Below are 12,731 nucleotides of genomic sequence, written 5' to 3' on the forward strand. Positions count from 1 at the left end.
ATTTTAATTGAATGAATAGCAAAGTCTTAAAGAATTAAAACTTACTAAATATTCAAACTGAATATTTAATTAAGTATAAGAAAGAATGAACGTAAACAATGTTTACCTGGTCAACAAAATGTATTTAATCTTAAACAAATGGGTGTGACAATTTATAGATATAGAGGGGTTTACAATAATAGACAGTTTTATAAACTAATCTCTAATTATAGTTTATAACTCCACAGGGGATTTAAGATGGACTGATAATCAATTTGATCTTACCCAGATTTCTCCATAAAGACTTAAATACATGAAGAAAAACATAATGAAATGAAAACATAACAAAAACTCACAAGGACACAAACTATCTGAGGCAAATCCAGAATCCTTTCATCAATTTGAAGCAAATCTCCAATTCAGTTACAATTCTTCTTTGAAAGCTCATCCAAGGGTTCAACCCTTAATAGCTTGAAGGAAGAGTTATTTATACAAAATGAAAGATCATCTAGAGACATTCTTTAACAAAAAAAAAAAATAGTACAAAAATGTAGGAATTCTAAAACTGTTGAATTGTTGGCACTATATTCAAGGAATTTGTTAATGATCTGGTCCCCAAAAAGTGTTGCCTTGTTGTATATCAGTTGGTGATGAAAGTTACTCGGTGATTTCACACAAGTGATCCCATCTGTCTTCACTTGGTATAGAAAGATTAATCAATTTTCTATAGACTTCATCAACCTCGGTATACTTTTCAAAAGTAGACTTATTAACAAAGCTATGTTTGATTTCATGCTTGATTATTAAATCAAAATTCAAAGCCTCTAATAATTCCTTCCTTGTAAGGTGACCCTTAATACCTGCAAATTTAGCTTTATCAGTTGCAATTGCATAAAGCTTTTGAAAACACTCCTCCAAACTTATTAACCTTTCATTTGGTGCCACTAATCCTATCAATCTTCTCTGGTTGAGTAAGTTGAACTTTAAATGAAACCTTTGGACAACAGTTTTCAAGGTCTCGCATTTTTTCTCCAACTAAGTCATGAGATTCTTTTTCTACAAAACCTTCTTAATCTCCAGAATAGCTTCTGTCTTATCAACAATCTGAATCTCTTCCAATTTGGCCCTGGTTTTTGAATTGAACACTTTAATCATGTATGTAGCTTCACTTGGTTTTTCCTTAAGGAGTTCTATGACTTATTCAATAGTTGTTTGGCATATGTTAATGAGCTCTTCCTGTTCAAAAATAATATGTATGGAAGGCCAAATTTCAGTTATAGCTTCACTGATATCTGCCCAAATATTTTCCTTAGCTTGGGCCAAGGTCTGATTCATTATCCAACTCTTCAATCCTTCTTGTCAATCTGTGGGACTTTTTCATCTCTTCAACATAAAAAGTATCATTCTTAATCTTCTGAGTCTCTAGATTTTTGAATTTCTTGTGAAGCCTTTCATTTTCCTATCCTTGGAGAGACATCTCCTGTATGACTTTGTTTAAATCACTTGTTTTTGATGTAGACATTGTTTTTGTTGATGTCAATTTCCCCTGTTGTCGTTGACACTATAATGGGTATTGTTGTAATTGGAGTTATGGCTACTTGAGCAAATTCTTCCTTTTCTTTAAGTAATTTTCCAATTTGCTCTTCCATTGTCTTTATTTGTACATTTTTCTCAATGATTAACTTGATCATTTCTTCTTTGTGTTGCTCACTTTCTGTTATCTCCTTAGTTTGAGGATCCTCTATAGAAGGTAATTTGAGTTGCTTCCTTAATGCTGAAATATCTACATTCTTGTTTTTGATAATGTCCTCTTGAGCTTTAACATCAGTGGGGTCATACCAAATTTTGATCACTGAGACTTCTAATGATTTTACCCCGTTATCCTTTGGTAAAGAGGATATATTTTATATCTTTAATTGTGATTGCACATTTGAAAGAGTTTTCCTTAATTTTGATAATGCCATAGCAGTGTTAGTCATGGTAGAGAAAATCATCTCACCAGATTGTTTGTGCATGTCCATCTAGTCGATTGGGAGTATCTACTTGGCATCAAAGGAAAATATGGTCTTCTTGTAGTCTGAAGAAGCCTTTTGAAAAGGCATTTGATCTTGTAGGAATTTCATTCACATCCTGCCTTTTTCACTGTCAAAGGTTGTCAATAACCTGTGCTGTGAAGTGGATGTCTATTTCCAAAATTGAGCATAGACATTTTCCTTCAGAGATTCATTCTTTTGTTTAATTTCAAGGAAATTGGTGAAGATGTTTGGCTCCTCTTTCTCACTTAATCTTGCAGACTGGGTGATCTCCAAGAAATTTTGTGAAATTGAAGAGGAGGATGGAGTGGTGATTACATTTTCTTTTGACCCTGTAGAAACCTGTGAATCATCCAAATTGATGATTATAGGCTCTTTCTGACTTTGAATAGTAGTACCTTTGGAGTCAGTCTTTGATTTCTTCTAATAAAAAATGAATTCCTTTACACACTTTGTTGAAGATGAAGATTCTTCTCTTGGGATCTTTTCTTGCCTGATTTGAGAAGTGGGAGTCTAGAGGGTAGAAGGAGGTAAAGTTTGTTCTTCTACTTCCCGAAGTGTGTTCTCCTCACACTGTTCTTGATCTATGTACTTTTACATCTCTGGTCTTGGAGTATGATTGTAAGGTGTGGTTTTGAGTTCCACCCTTAAGTTGGAGATTATACTAAATGGGTCATAAGACCAGGTGAAACTTGGTTGGAATCACATTTGTCTGAGGATTGAGTCTGCTTCAATACCTATTGATCTGGTATTGCAAATAAATGATCCCACTTGGGACTTGATTTTAAACTGAGATTTCCTCTTCCCTAAAATAAAATGTGGCTTATCCATATTGATCATTTGCCTTCTATATTCCAAAGAGAACATTCTCATTGGAACATATTTAGGCAATTTGTATGGAGCTAGTTCACAGCCATACACCCTAATTTATGTGTCATTTTGGTAAAGATACTAGTCTCCTACCTTAGCTTGGTCACTCAGGTGCAGGATTTTTTTAAATTTTGGATTGATCCTAGGCTCTCCCTGGCTGCTGAGAATCTATGCAATTGGATGAATAAAATAGTCAATGAAATCTGAAAATTTGAACTCAATTGAGTTCCTTCTGATTAATGAAGTTCACTGTGTGACTGATTGACTTTTTTGTTGATCATCCTGCTTGTGTAAAGTTATAGGCAACATGTCTCCTTGTTGAAAAAAGATGATATGCACTAACACGAAAGAATATTTGAATAATCCTTGAGTAGTGATTTTCATTAATTGTTCATGCATACTTTCAGCCAAAAATTGACTATAATTATACATGAAAGTTGGTTTGTGTTCTTTGGAGAGGATGGATAGATAACCTAAAATTGATTCATCTACCTATTGATATGTTTGGTTACCTAACAAGAAAGAAACTAAGGAAATCATATGTTTATATCTCTTAGGGAACATGGATGCTAGATAAGGAGGGTTCTTTTTAGGAAGTTCAACATCTTCTAGAAGAAAGATCTCAAAAATTTGAGCTCTTTGGGGGAAAGTGAGTTTATGGTATAGATCCATGAGGACAACAGTGGAGAAAAAGCTAAGGGAATCATTCTCAGGGATAAGAAGCATTTTATTGATGGTTTCAGGTGTGATAGATATCAGAATGTCTCCATTCTGAGCTACCACAATTCTCTACAAGGGATTGTACTTAGCTTGACACCACATGACTAAGTCAGGAAATGGATGGGTCTGAGGAAACATGAACATGGGCAATAAATATTCCCATAAGTTGATTTCATCTTTTGAGTCTTGATAAGTTTGTTTTAACCAATGGTGCAATTCGAACATATTGAATTCGCACTCTGTGTCTGCAATTTTGAAAATTTGTTCAACTAAGGGAATGTGGTCAAGGTCTAGGGTATCAATGACTTTGGGATTTTCTTGCGATGAGGTTTTACTACCAAAGGGCTGGTATTTTATTTTTAGTGCCATTATTTACAGAAATGGGATGAAGAAATAAAAGAAGGTTAGGAATAAGAATACATAGCAGAGAGCAGCTTTTGTTCTGATAGTAAATCTAGGTATGTCGCAAAGTATGCGCAAAGAACAGTCAATTTTGAAAACCTGTTACTCAGAAATGAAATAGCAACAGAGAAATGCCCGAAAGGGATGAGGGGTATACTTATAACAAAGAAGCGCATAACCGTTACGAGGGAACCATTACCAAACGGGAGGGTGTTCATTGATGTCTAACGAGAAGCTAGAACATATAGGTCAAACGGATAGGAAAATAACAAATATGGAAACGTGGAGTGAAAGGATTAATGGAAGGATGGCTTGGGAAACGGAGATAACCGTTGGTGGGATGACATATGAATGAAGTGGGATGAGCGGATTTCGGAGCGGGGGAAGGTAGCGGTAAGTGGTAATGAGAGGGGGGAGTGCAAAGTAAGGAAGGAGTAACACGTTACAATGGGTTGACCATAAGGGAAACCGCTTTTCAGATCCCCCCTTTCTGTTATTGCACAATGGTCGAAGGGGGTGAGAAATGGCTTCCTCACCATTGATATGGGCGTGGAAGAGGATCATCGTCCAAAGGTATTGGCTCGTTAGAACTTCACGACAAATTTCCTTTGTCGTTTTCTGACTTTGGTTAAAAACATCGCAAAGTTTTATTTATTCAAAATTAATCACCTTTAATAGGTAATTAAGTCCTAATAAAACCAATCTTAATCTAAATTTTGGTGCATTTGGACTAGAAACCAATTCTTTACCTAATTTCTTTGTAACCCTAATCCAATACATCATTTTGGCCAAATTTTGAGCATGTTAGGCCATCATTTATTCTATTCTATCCTATCTAATGATGTTCTACCAATATTAAACAATTTTGTGAACTTATTCACTAATCTAAAACATAAATTTACATGATTTGATCATGATTAAACTATATAATTCAAATCAAAACAATGGGTTGTGGGATTTAAACAAATCGCACACAAAACCTTAATTTATTACAATGTAATTTATTCCTTTGAAGTGGAATTTAAATTAGCTCACTTGTACAAATTTTGATTTTCTTTTGATGGGGTTTCATTTCATCTCTTTTATTTTTATTTTTCATTTTCATTTTTTTTATTCTATATTTTTTATACCCTCTTTTATAAATAAAAACTAACTTATCAAAAAAATAAAGAATGTTACAACATTGGATCCAACTGGGGACTGCTTCCTCCTACAGGTTGCAGAGAACTTGCAGATCCATGTGCCTTCTCCTTGGGCTAATGGAGTCTCTGTTGAAAAAAATACACACTGCATGTAAAATAAACTCTTCAGTGATATACAATGATGAATGAATGGGAAACTTCTAATTATTGAATATAGTGCTTCAAGTATTTCCAATTGACAGGCAATGAGGAATATTGTCCTTCCAAATTCTGTAGAATGAATGTATTATTACCCTTGACCTCTACAATGCTAAAAGGTCCAAACCAGATGTTATCAAACTTTCCATGTTTTCATTTATTTCTCTTATAGCATCCCATATTAACACCAAATATCCTTCTTTAAAATCTCTTTCACTAGATTTTATATCAAACAAACTTTTCATTTTGTTCTGATATTTCCGAAGCTTATAATGAACTTCATCTCTATCTTCATTAAGTTCTATAATCTGATTTATTCTTCTGGAAAAATCAACAGGGTCTTCATTTGCTTCTTGTAAAAAATTCATGATAGGAAAATCTAGATGTGTGGGAAATATAGCTTCATTACCATAGACAAGTTGAAAAGGAGATTTACATGTTGATCTCTTTGGAGAAATCCTGTTGGCCCAAAGTGCATAAATGAGATGAGTATCCCAACTCCTTTTGTGACCCTCCAATGTTTTCTTTATGACTTTAACCAACTCTTGTTTAATGGCTCTTCCAGACCATTTCCTTGTGGATATTATGGAGTAGAATGATACAACAAGCTTTGGTATTTATGACAGAATTCAATCATATTGACACTGTTGAATGTTGTTGGATTGTCTTTCACTGTTTTCTGGGGGCATCCAAATCTAGGCAATATGTATTCTTCAATAAATTTAATAACTATAGTATCTATTTCATTTCTAACTGGAATGGAATCTACCCATTTGGTAAAGTAATCTATGGAAGTCAATATCCACCTATGCTGACTACTTGATGGAGAATGAATTTCACCATTAAATCCAATCCCCATTGAAGGAAAGGTGCTTGGACTAGTACTGGAACTAATGGCGGTGTTGCTAATTTCTGCTTTCCTACAAACATTTGACATTGAGTACAACTTCTGACCTTTGCTCCCACTTGTGCAAACAAAATAGGCCAGTAAAATCTTTCTCTTAAAATCTTGTGTGTTGCAGCCCTCCAAGCATAGTGCCCTCCATAAATACATGCATGAAATTGATCAATGATTCCTTCTGTTTCATTCTCTGTTAAGCAAAGTAAAAGGATGTTAAGAGGATCCTTCCAATACAGATTTTCATTAGCAATACAATATTTTATGGCCTTCAACTTCAATGTTTTACAATGATTCACTCTAAATCTCTAAGAAAATTCACAATATCAGTGTACCAATCAGATAATAAAAATTTATCATCAATATGAATCGGAATTGACTGGTTTAATGATGAATGTTATTGTGGATTCTTCTATGTTGTAGATGAAGAAGGTTCTTGTGGATTCTTCTCTCTTGAGATTTCAAAAACACAATTTATTCCCAAGATCTTACAATTTGACTCAGCAAGAAGTTTAGCCAAGCCTTGACCTTTTACCATCTTTGTAGTTTTGACAATGAAATCATACTCTAATATCTTAGTAATCCATCTCCCTCTCCTTCCATCAGTATCAGGCTGAGTTAACACATTTTTAACAACACTATTGGGTACATAGGCACTAATAGAAGAGTGAAGGGCATAGACTCTAAAAGCTTTCAAGGCTTGAACTAAAGAATAGGTATGTTTTTCAATGATGTCATATTTCAGCTCAGCATCTCTCATGAATTTACTGAAAAAGGCAATAGTTTGGTCATATCCATCTTTATTCTTTTGCAAAAGAACAACAACCAAGGTAGTTTCGGAGGCAAACGAAAAGATACTAAATAGTTCAGAATAATCTGGGCTAGCTAATATGGGAGCTTCTGAAATGGCCTTTTTAATCCCAAGGAAAGCCTAAATTTCCTTCTTATTCCTTGGTAATGAATGTGCTTGTATAATTGAAACTCTTTTAGGATATCACTCCTTCCTTAGAAATAATATGGTCAAGCAATTTTCCTTCCTTCAATGCAAACAAAGACTTTTTGGGAATAAGAGAAATACCAAACTTTATACACTTTGTCAAAAACCTTTCTCAAGTGCTTTAAATGTTTTTTATCAGAATTGGAAAAAACAGTCAAATCATCAAGATAAATAACAAAAAAAAAAAATTATTACCCACAAATGCTAAATCCATAGCTCTTTGAAAAGTAGCTCCAGCGTTAGTTAACCCAAAAGGCATTCGAGCATACATGAATGTACCCCAAGGAGTTGTGAACGTTGTCTTTTCTCTATCCTCTAGACTGGCCATAGTCTAATTGTATCTAGAAAAACATCTAACATAGAAATTCTATTAGCTCTTGAAACTTTCTGAAGTAATTGATCCATCTTGGGTAATGGATAATTATCTTTCTAAGATGATTTATTAAAATTCCTAAAATCCACACATAGTCTAATTTCACCATTTTTCTTTCTTACTGGAACTAAATTAGCTACCCAGTCAGAATATCTCAATGGAGATATAATTTAGCATCAAATATATTTTTAAGTTCTTTTTCAATGAGAGGAAGAAGGACATGATTAATTCTCCTTATTTTTTGCTTAAAAGGTTTAGCCTCGGGTTTTAATTTATGTTCAATAAAAGATGTATCATATGTCATTAATTCATTATAAGACCAGGCAAAAACATCTATATAGGCTTTAAGGAGAGCTAAATATTTGTCTTTGGCTTCCATTGATAAGGGTGGATAAATTTTAATATTTTTGATTTCTTCAGAGTTTCAAATGTTACAAATTTCAATATCTTCCTCAGGTGAATTTGATAATGGTTTTTTGGGAACATCGTTATGATCAAATAGCTTTTCAAGAGGGACTAACCCCTTAGGAATAAAATTTTTGGATAATTGAATAACGCTATGATCAACAACTTTTTAGTCAAATTGTGGTGTTTGATTTTCCTTATAAAATTGATGATTATCGAGTTGTTCTTCTTCAATTTGCAGGGTTGGAAATTCATCAATTACTTGCCAAAAGGATTTTAGCTTCTCATCATCACCAAATATTTTCCAATGTTTAATATTATCAGGAATAGATGGTCTATACTTAACTTGAATTTGATATTGGATAAGCATTTTATCAGGAATTTTAAAAGAACTAGCAGAAATAGCCAAGGAATCTGCATGAATATTTTTATCTCTTGGAATAGCAATGATGTTGAATGCTAAAAAGAAATTATCTACTGAATCCCAAATCTCATTCCTATAAGATCTAAGTCTACGATGCTTATTTTGACAAAGATTCCTTACTTGTTTGACAATGAGTTCGGAGTCACTGAATACACTTAGATTCTGCACTTTAAGACTTCTAGCTAATTCCAATCCTAGCAAGAAAGCTTCATACTCTGCTACATTATTAGTCACATCAAATTCAAGCTTATAGGATTGAGTAATATTCTCTTTGTCTGGTGAAATTAATACAATTCCAGCTCATGCTCCTTCCTTTGAGAAAGAACCATCAAAGTATAATCTCCAAATATTAGTGTTGATAGTTTTTGGCTTGTATACAATGTTTTCAATACTCAGTTGAGTGTTTTTTGAATTATTTGATGATAATTGAAAACATCCAAGGTCTTGATCTACTACATAAATAAGATGATTCCTAGCTTGATCAGATTTACAAATAGTATTCATGAATCTTACTTCTTTGTATAATCTGAGATGCTCACCCCCATATATAGGAATGGTAGCATAATACATGTCCATTTGAAGGCTTCCTCCTAATTTGGCACAATAGGATCTTGATAATAGCATGCCAAATTTGGGAGGGATATCAGTGACTACTATGTCTAAAACCACACTCTTAACAGGTATCTGATTATGGGAAGCTCTAGAATCTAACATGGAGTTATATAATAGGAAATGAGGCACGATGACAAATCTCTCAAATATTCTGCCTAGCAAGGGTTTAGGGTAATTTTTCTCGGTTTACTGCAGGCTCGTCGTTTACCCTGCAGACCTCTAACTAGCTCTCCGACTGCGTCCGTTCCCTTTGCTACTGCCTTCTGTCGCCGGCAGTCACGGTGTCATTTCCCTGCTGAATATGGAAGAAGACATGGACTTCGAGGAGGTGGATTACTCACCAGACCCGTTTCCCGACCAGCCTATTTTTGGAAGCCCTAACCCTAACCCGACGTTTTTTGTTTCCCCTCCGCCTTCCGTATCTGCTCCGTCCTACTCCGCCTCGGTGGTCACCCTCCCTGTTCTCACAACATCCTCCCTTCATTTTGGCACCCCCTCTATAGACTCACCTCTTTTGGATTGTCCGCCGCTCTCCCCTGGTACTCTTCACCTACTCGTCGTGGTCTCACCGCCCTTCGGTTCTCCTTTAGCATTGGATTCCATTGTTCAATCTGGATAGGGAATAGATTGGGGCTAGACCACTTTGGGTTCATTTACTGGGACTCCCACTATAGTATTGGTTGGAGGATGTTTTCGTCAAGATTGGGAGTACGCTCAGCACCTACCTTGACTATGATAAATCCTACATTCAGTCCAAGAATCAAACCCTAGTCCCCATTCTGGTTCATTTGGATACCCGTGAGGGTTTGGAGGAGAAAATCACATTACAGTGGAGGAATTTCACTTGGGTTCAGATTCTGTACTATGAAGGAGTCCCGTTTCGATGCAGAATATGTCATAAGGTGGGGCATATATTCAAGGAATGTGCTCTGGTAAAAAAATCACCTGATCCTCTGATCGCACCAGAAGCCACAAAGGGTCAAGCAATTTCTCTTCTAGACCGTACTCCTGTTTCGGTCCCTCGGGCCACCATTCAGGTTTTTTCTCCCCCGGCCGCAGAATGTTCACACAAGACACCACCTCCTCCTATGACGTGCTCTTGGGCTGCTGCTGAGGCTACGAAAAAATGGGTACTCCTCTTTCCTCTCACCCTAACTCCTATGTATCTAATTCTAGCATTGCATTTCAATATTCATCATCTTTTAAGCACTTTACTCCCTCCATACCCTGCACTCTCACCATTCCCCCTCCCATCATTTCTACCACTGCTCCATCATTCCCACCATCACCCTCCATTCCTCTCTCATCCTCTAAGGACTGGTCTGAACTGCCTCATTCATACAATTTGTGCTCTCGCTCTCACTCAGAAGGTCAAACACCCTCCTATTCAAGGTTGGGACTTGCCCTCCCTAGATCTTTCACCAAATCGTCTCATGGCCAAAAATATTATCTCTCTAAAGCCATTCAAAAGGTTGGGGCAGAAGTTGTTTCGGGAAAACAATCCTCCTTGGACAAGGTTCTTAGAGCGTTGAATACCCAGGGGTGGTTTCCCCCATGAAGTGGCTTTCCTTCAATTGCAGAGGTATGGCTAGTGCCTCCAAAAAACTAGCCTTGCACAGATTATTTGATATTGAGTCTGTGGATATCATTATGTTGCAAGAAACCCTTGGTGATGCTGATCTCATCAATAGATATTTGGAATCCTTAAAACCTAGTTGGCACTTTTATTCTCTTGACGCTATGGAGCATTTTGGGGGGTTAGCCATTGGATACAATCCTCGCACCATTAAGGTCATATCATCGTGGGGTGGATTGGGTTTTATTGGTATGGATATTTTCTCGGCCAAACTTGGTATGGATCTCTGGATCATTAACATATATGGACCCTGTCATAAGTGAGAGGATTTCTGGAACAGATTCCTCAATCTATCTATAACTTCATCGGATCACTGTGTCCTTGGGGGTGATCTCAATTTCTCCATGGGATTTCAGAAATCATGGGGTTCACAGGCCCAAGTGGATCCTGTATCAGGATATATGATGAATTTATTGGAGCAGCATAACCTCTCTGATGTCCCCATGAATAAGCCCCTTCCTACTTGGAGGAACAGAAGGATTAGGGATGCAACTCTAGCTAGAAGGCTTGATCGATTCCTAATTAAGGTGCCTTTGTTACAAAATCTGAATAAATATAGACAATGGGTGGGTTTTTGGGGCATATCTAATCACTCTCCCATATATTTGGAGATCCTTGGTCCCCATTCAAAGCCTAAATCCCCCTTTAAATTCAACCATGTGTGGTTACAAGATATGGGATACATCAAGTTGGTCACTGACTATTGGAAAGCAAATCCCATATTGGGACATAGATCTATGGCTGAGGTTTTCTGCCACAATCTTGCTCATCTCAAGAAACTATCTGTCACCTGGGCTAAAGAGAAAGTACAGAGGGATGATAATATCCTATCTCAGATTGAATAAGAACTGAGTGATTTAATTGATGATCGTAACAAGGGGTTTACAATTGTTAATGAAAAATCCCATCTTATTGAGCTTGAGAAACAAAAGGATAAGATATTGAATGAGAGAGAGGAAACTTGGAGACTCAAGAGCAGGGTCATTTGGCTTCCTACAAGAGATGATAACACAAAATTCTTTCAGAACTATGCCAAGGGAAGAAAGGTGTCTAACACTATTTGGAATCTGCCCTTACCTGATGGAGGTGTGGCAGACACTTTCAATAAACTTTCTCTTCTGGGCACCTCTCATTTTCAGAATCTCTACAAAACCCCTCCTGGGTCCAATCTAGCAGACATTATTCAAGTAGCTGGCCATTTTCCTCGGTTTGTGGATGAAGATATGGCAGATGATCTCACCTCACCAGTGACGACTGCTGAACTTGAGGGGACCCTGAAATGGTTTAAAAAAGATAAAATTCCAGGGCCGGATGGATGGACTATTGAATTTTATCTGGCCTTTTATGAACTCTTGGGACAAGACCTGCTCAAAGTAGTGGAGGAATGCAGGACCACTAGAAAATTATATGATGCCATTAACTCCACCTTCATTGCTCTTATACCCAAGTCTGATTCTCCATCATCTTTCAATGACTTTCGCCCCATCTCTCTCTGCAATTGTCTCTACAAAATCATTGCAAATATTATTGCCAACAGGATCAGGCCCATCCTCTCTCTCCATATATCACCCGAGCAATTTGCTTTTCTTGAGAATCGACAGATTCACGAAGCCATTGGCACTGCTCAAGAGGCCATACACTCGATCAGGACCAAAAAGCTAAAGGGCATCATCTTAAAGATTGACTTGGAAAAAGCTTTCGACCATGTTAGCTGGCTTTACATCAAAATGCTTCTCATTCATCTGGGCTTCCCCCATGATTTCATCACCTGGATCATGTCTTGCATCACCTCAGCCTCCTTCAGTGTACTCATCAATGGATCTGCTTCACATTTCTTTCATGCCGAGAGGGGACTCAGACAAGGATGCCCCCTATCTCCCCTTCTTTTCCTTATTGTCATGGAAGGACTCAGTCAACTCCTTGCACAGGCAAAGAGAAATGGTTGATTGTTTGGACTAAAAGTGAATGACCTATGTTACCTCACTCATCTACTTTTTGTCGATGACGTTCTCATTTTTCTTGATGGTAGCATACGAGACTCT

This window comes from Pinus tabuliformis, chromosome 7, assembly GCF_031772625.1.
Source record: "Pinus tabuliformis cultivar Carrire ecotype Pingquan chromosome 7, CPIR1, whole genome shotgun sequence".
Classification (NCBI taxonomy): Eukaryota; Viridiplantae; Streptophyta; class Pinopsida; order Pinales; family Pinaceae; genus Pinus; species Pinus tabuliformis.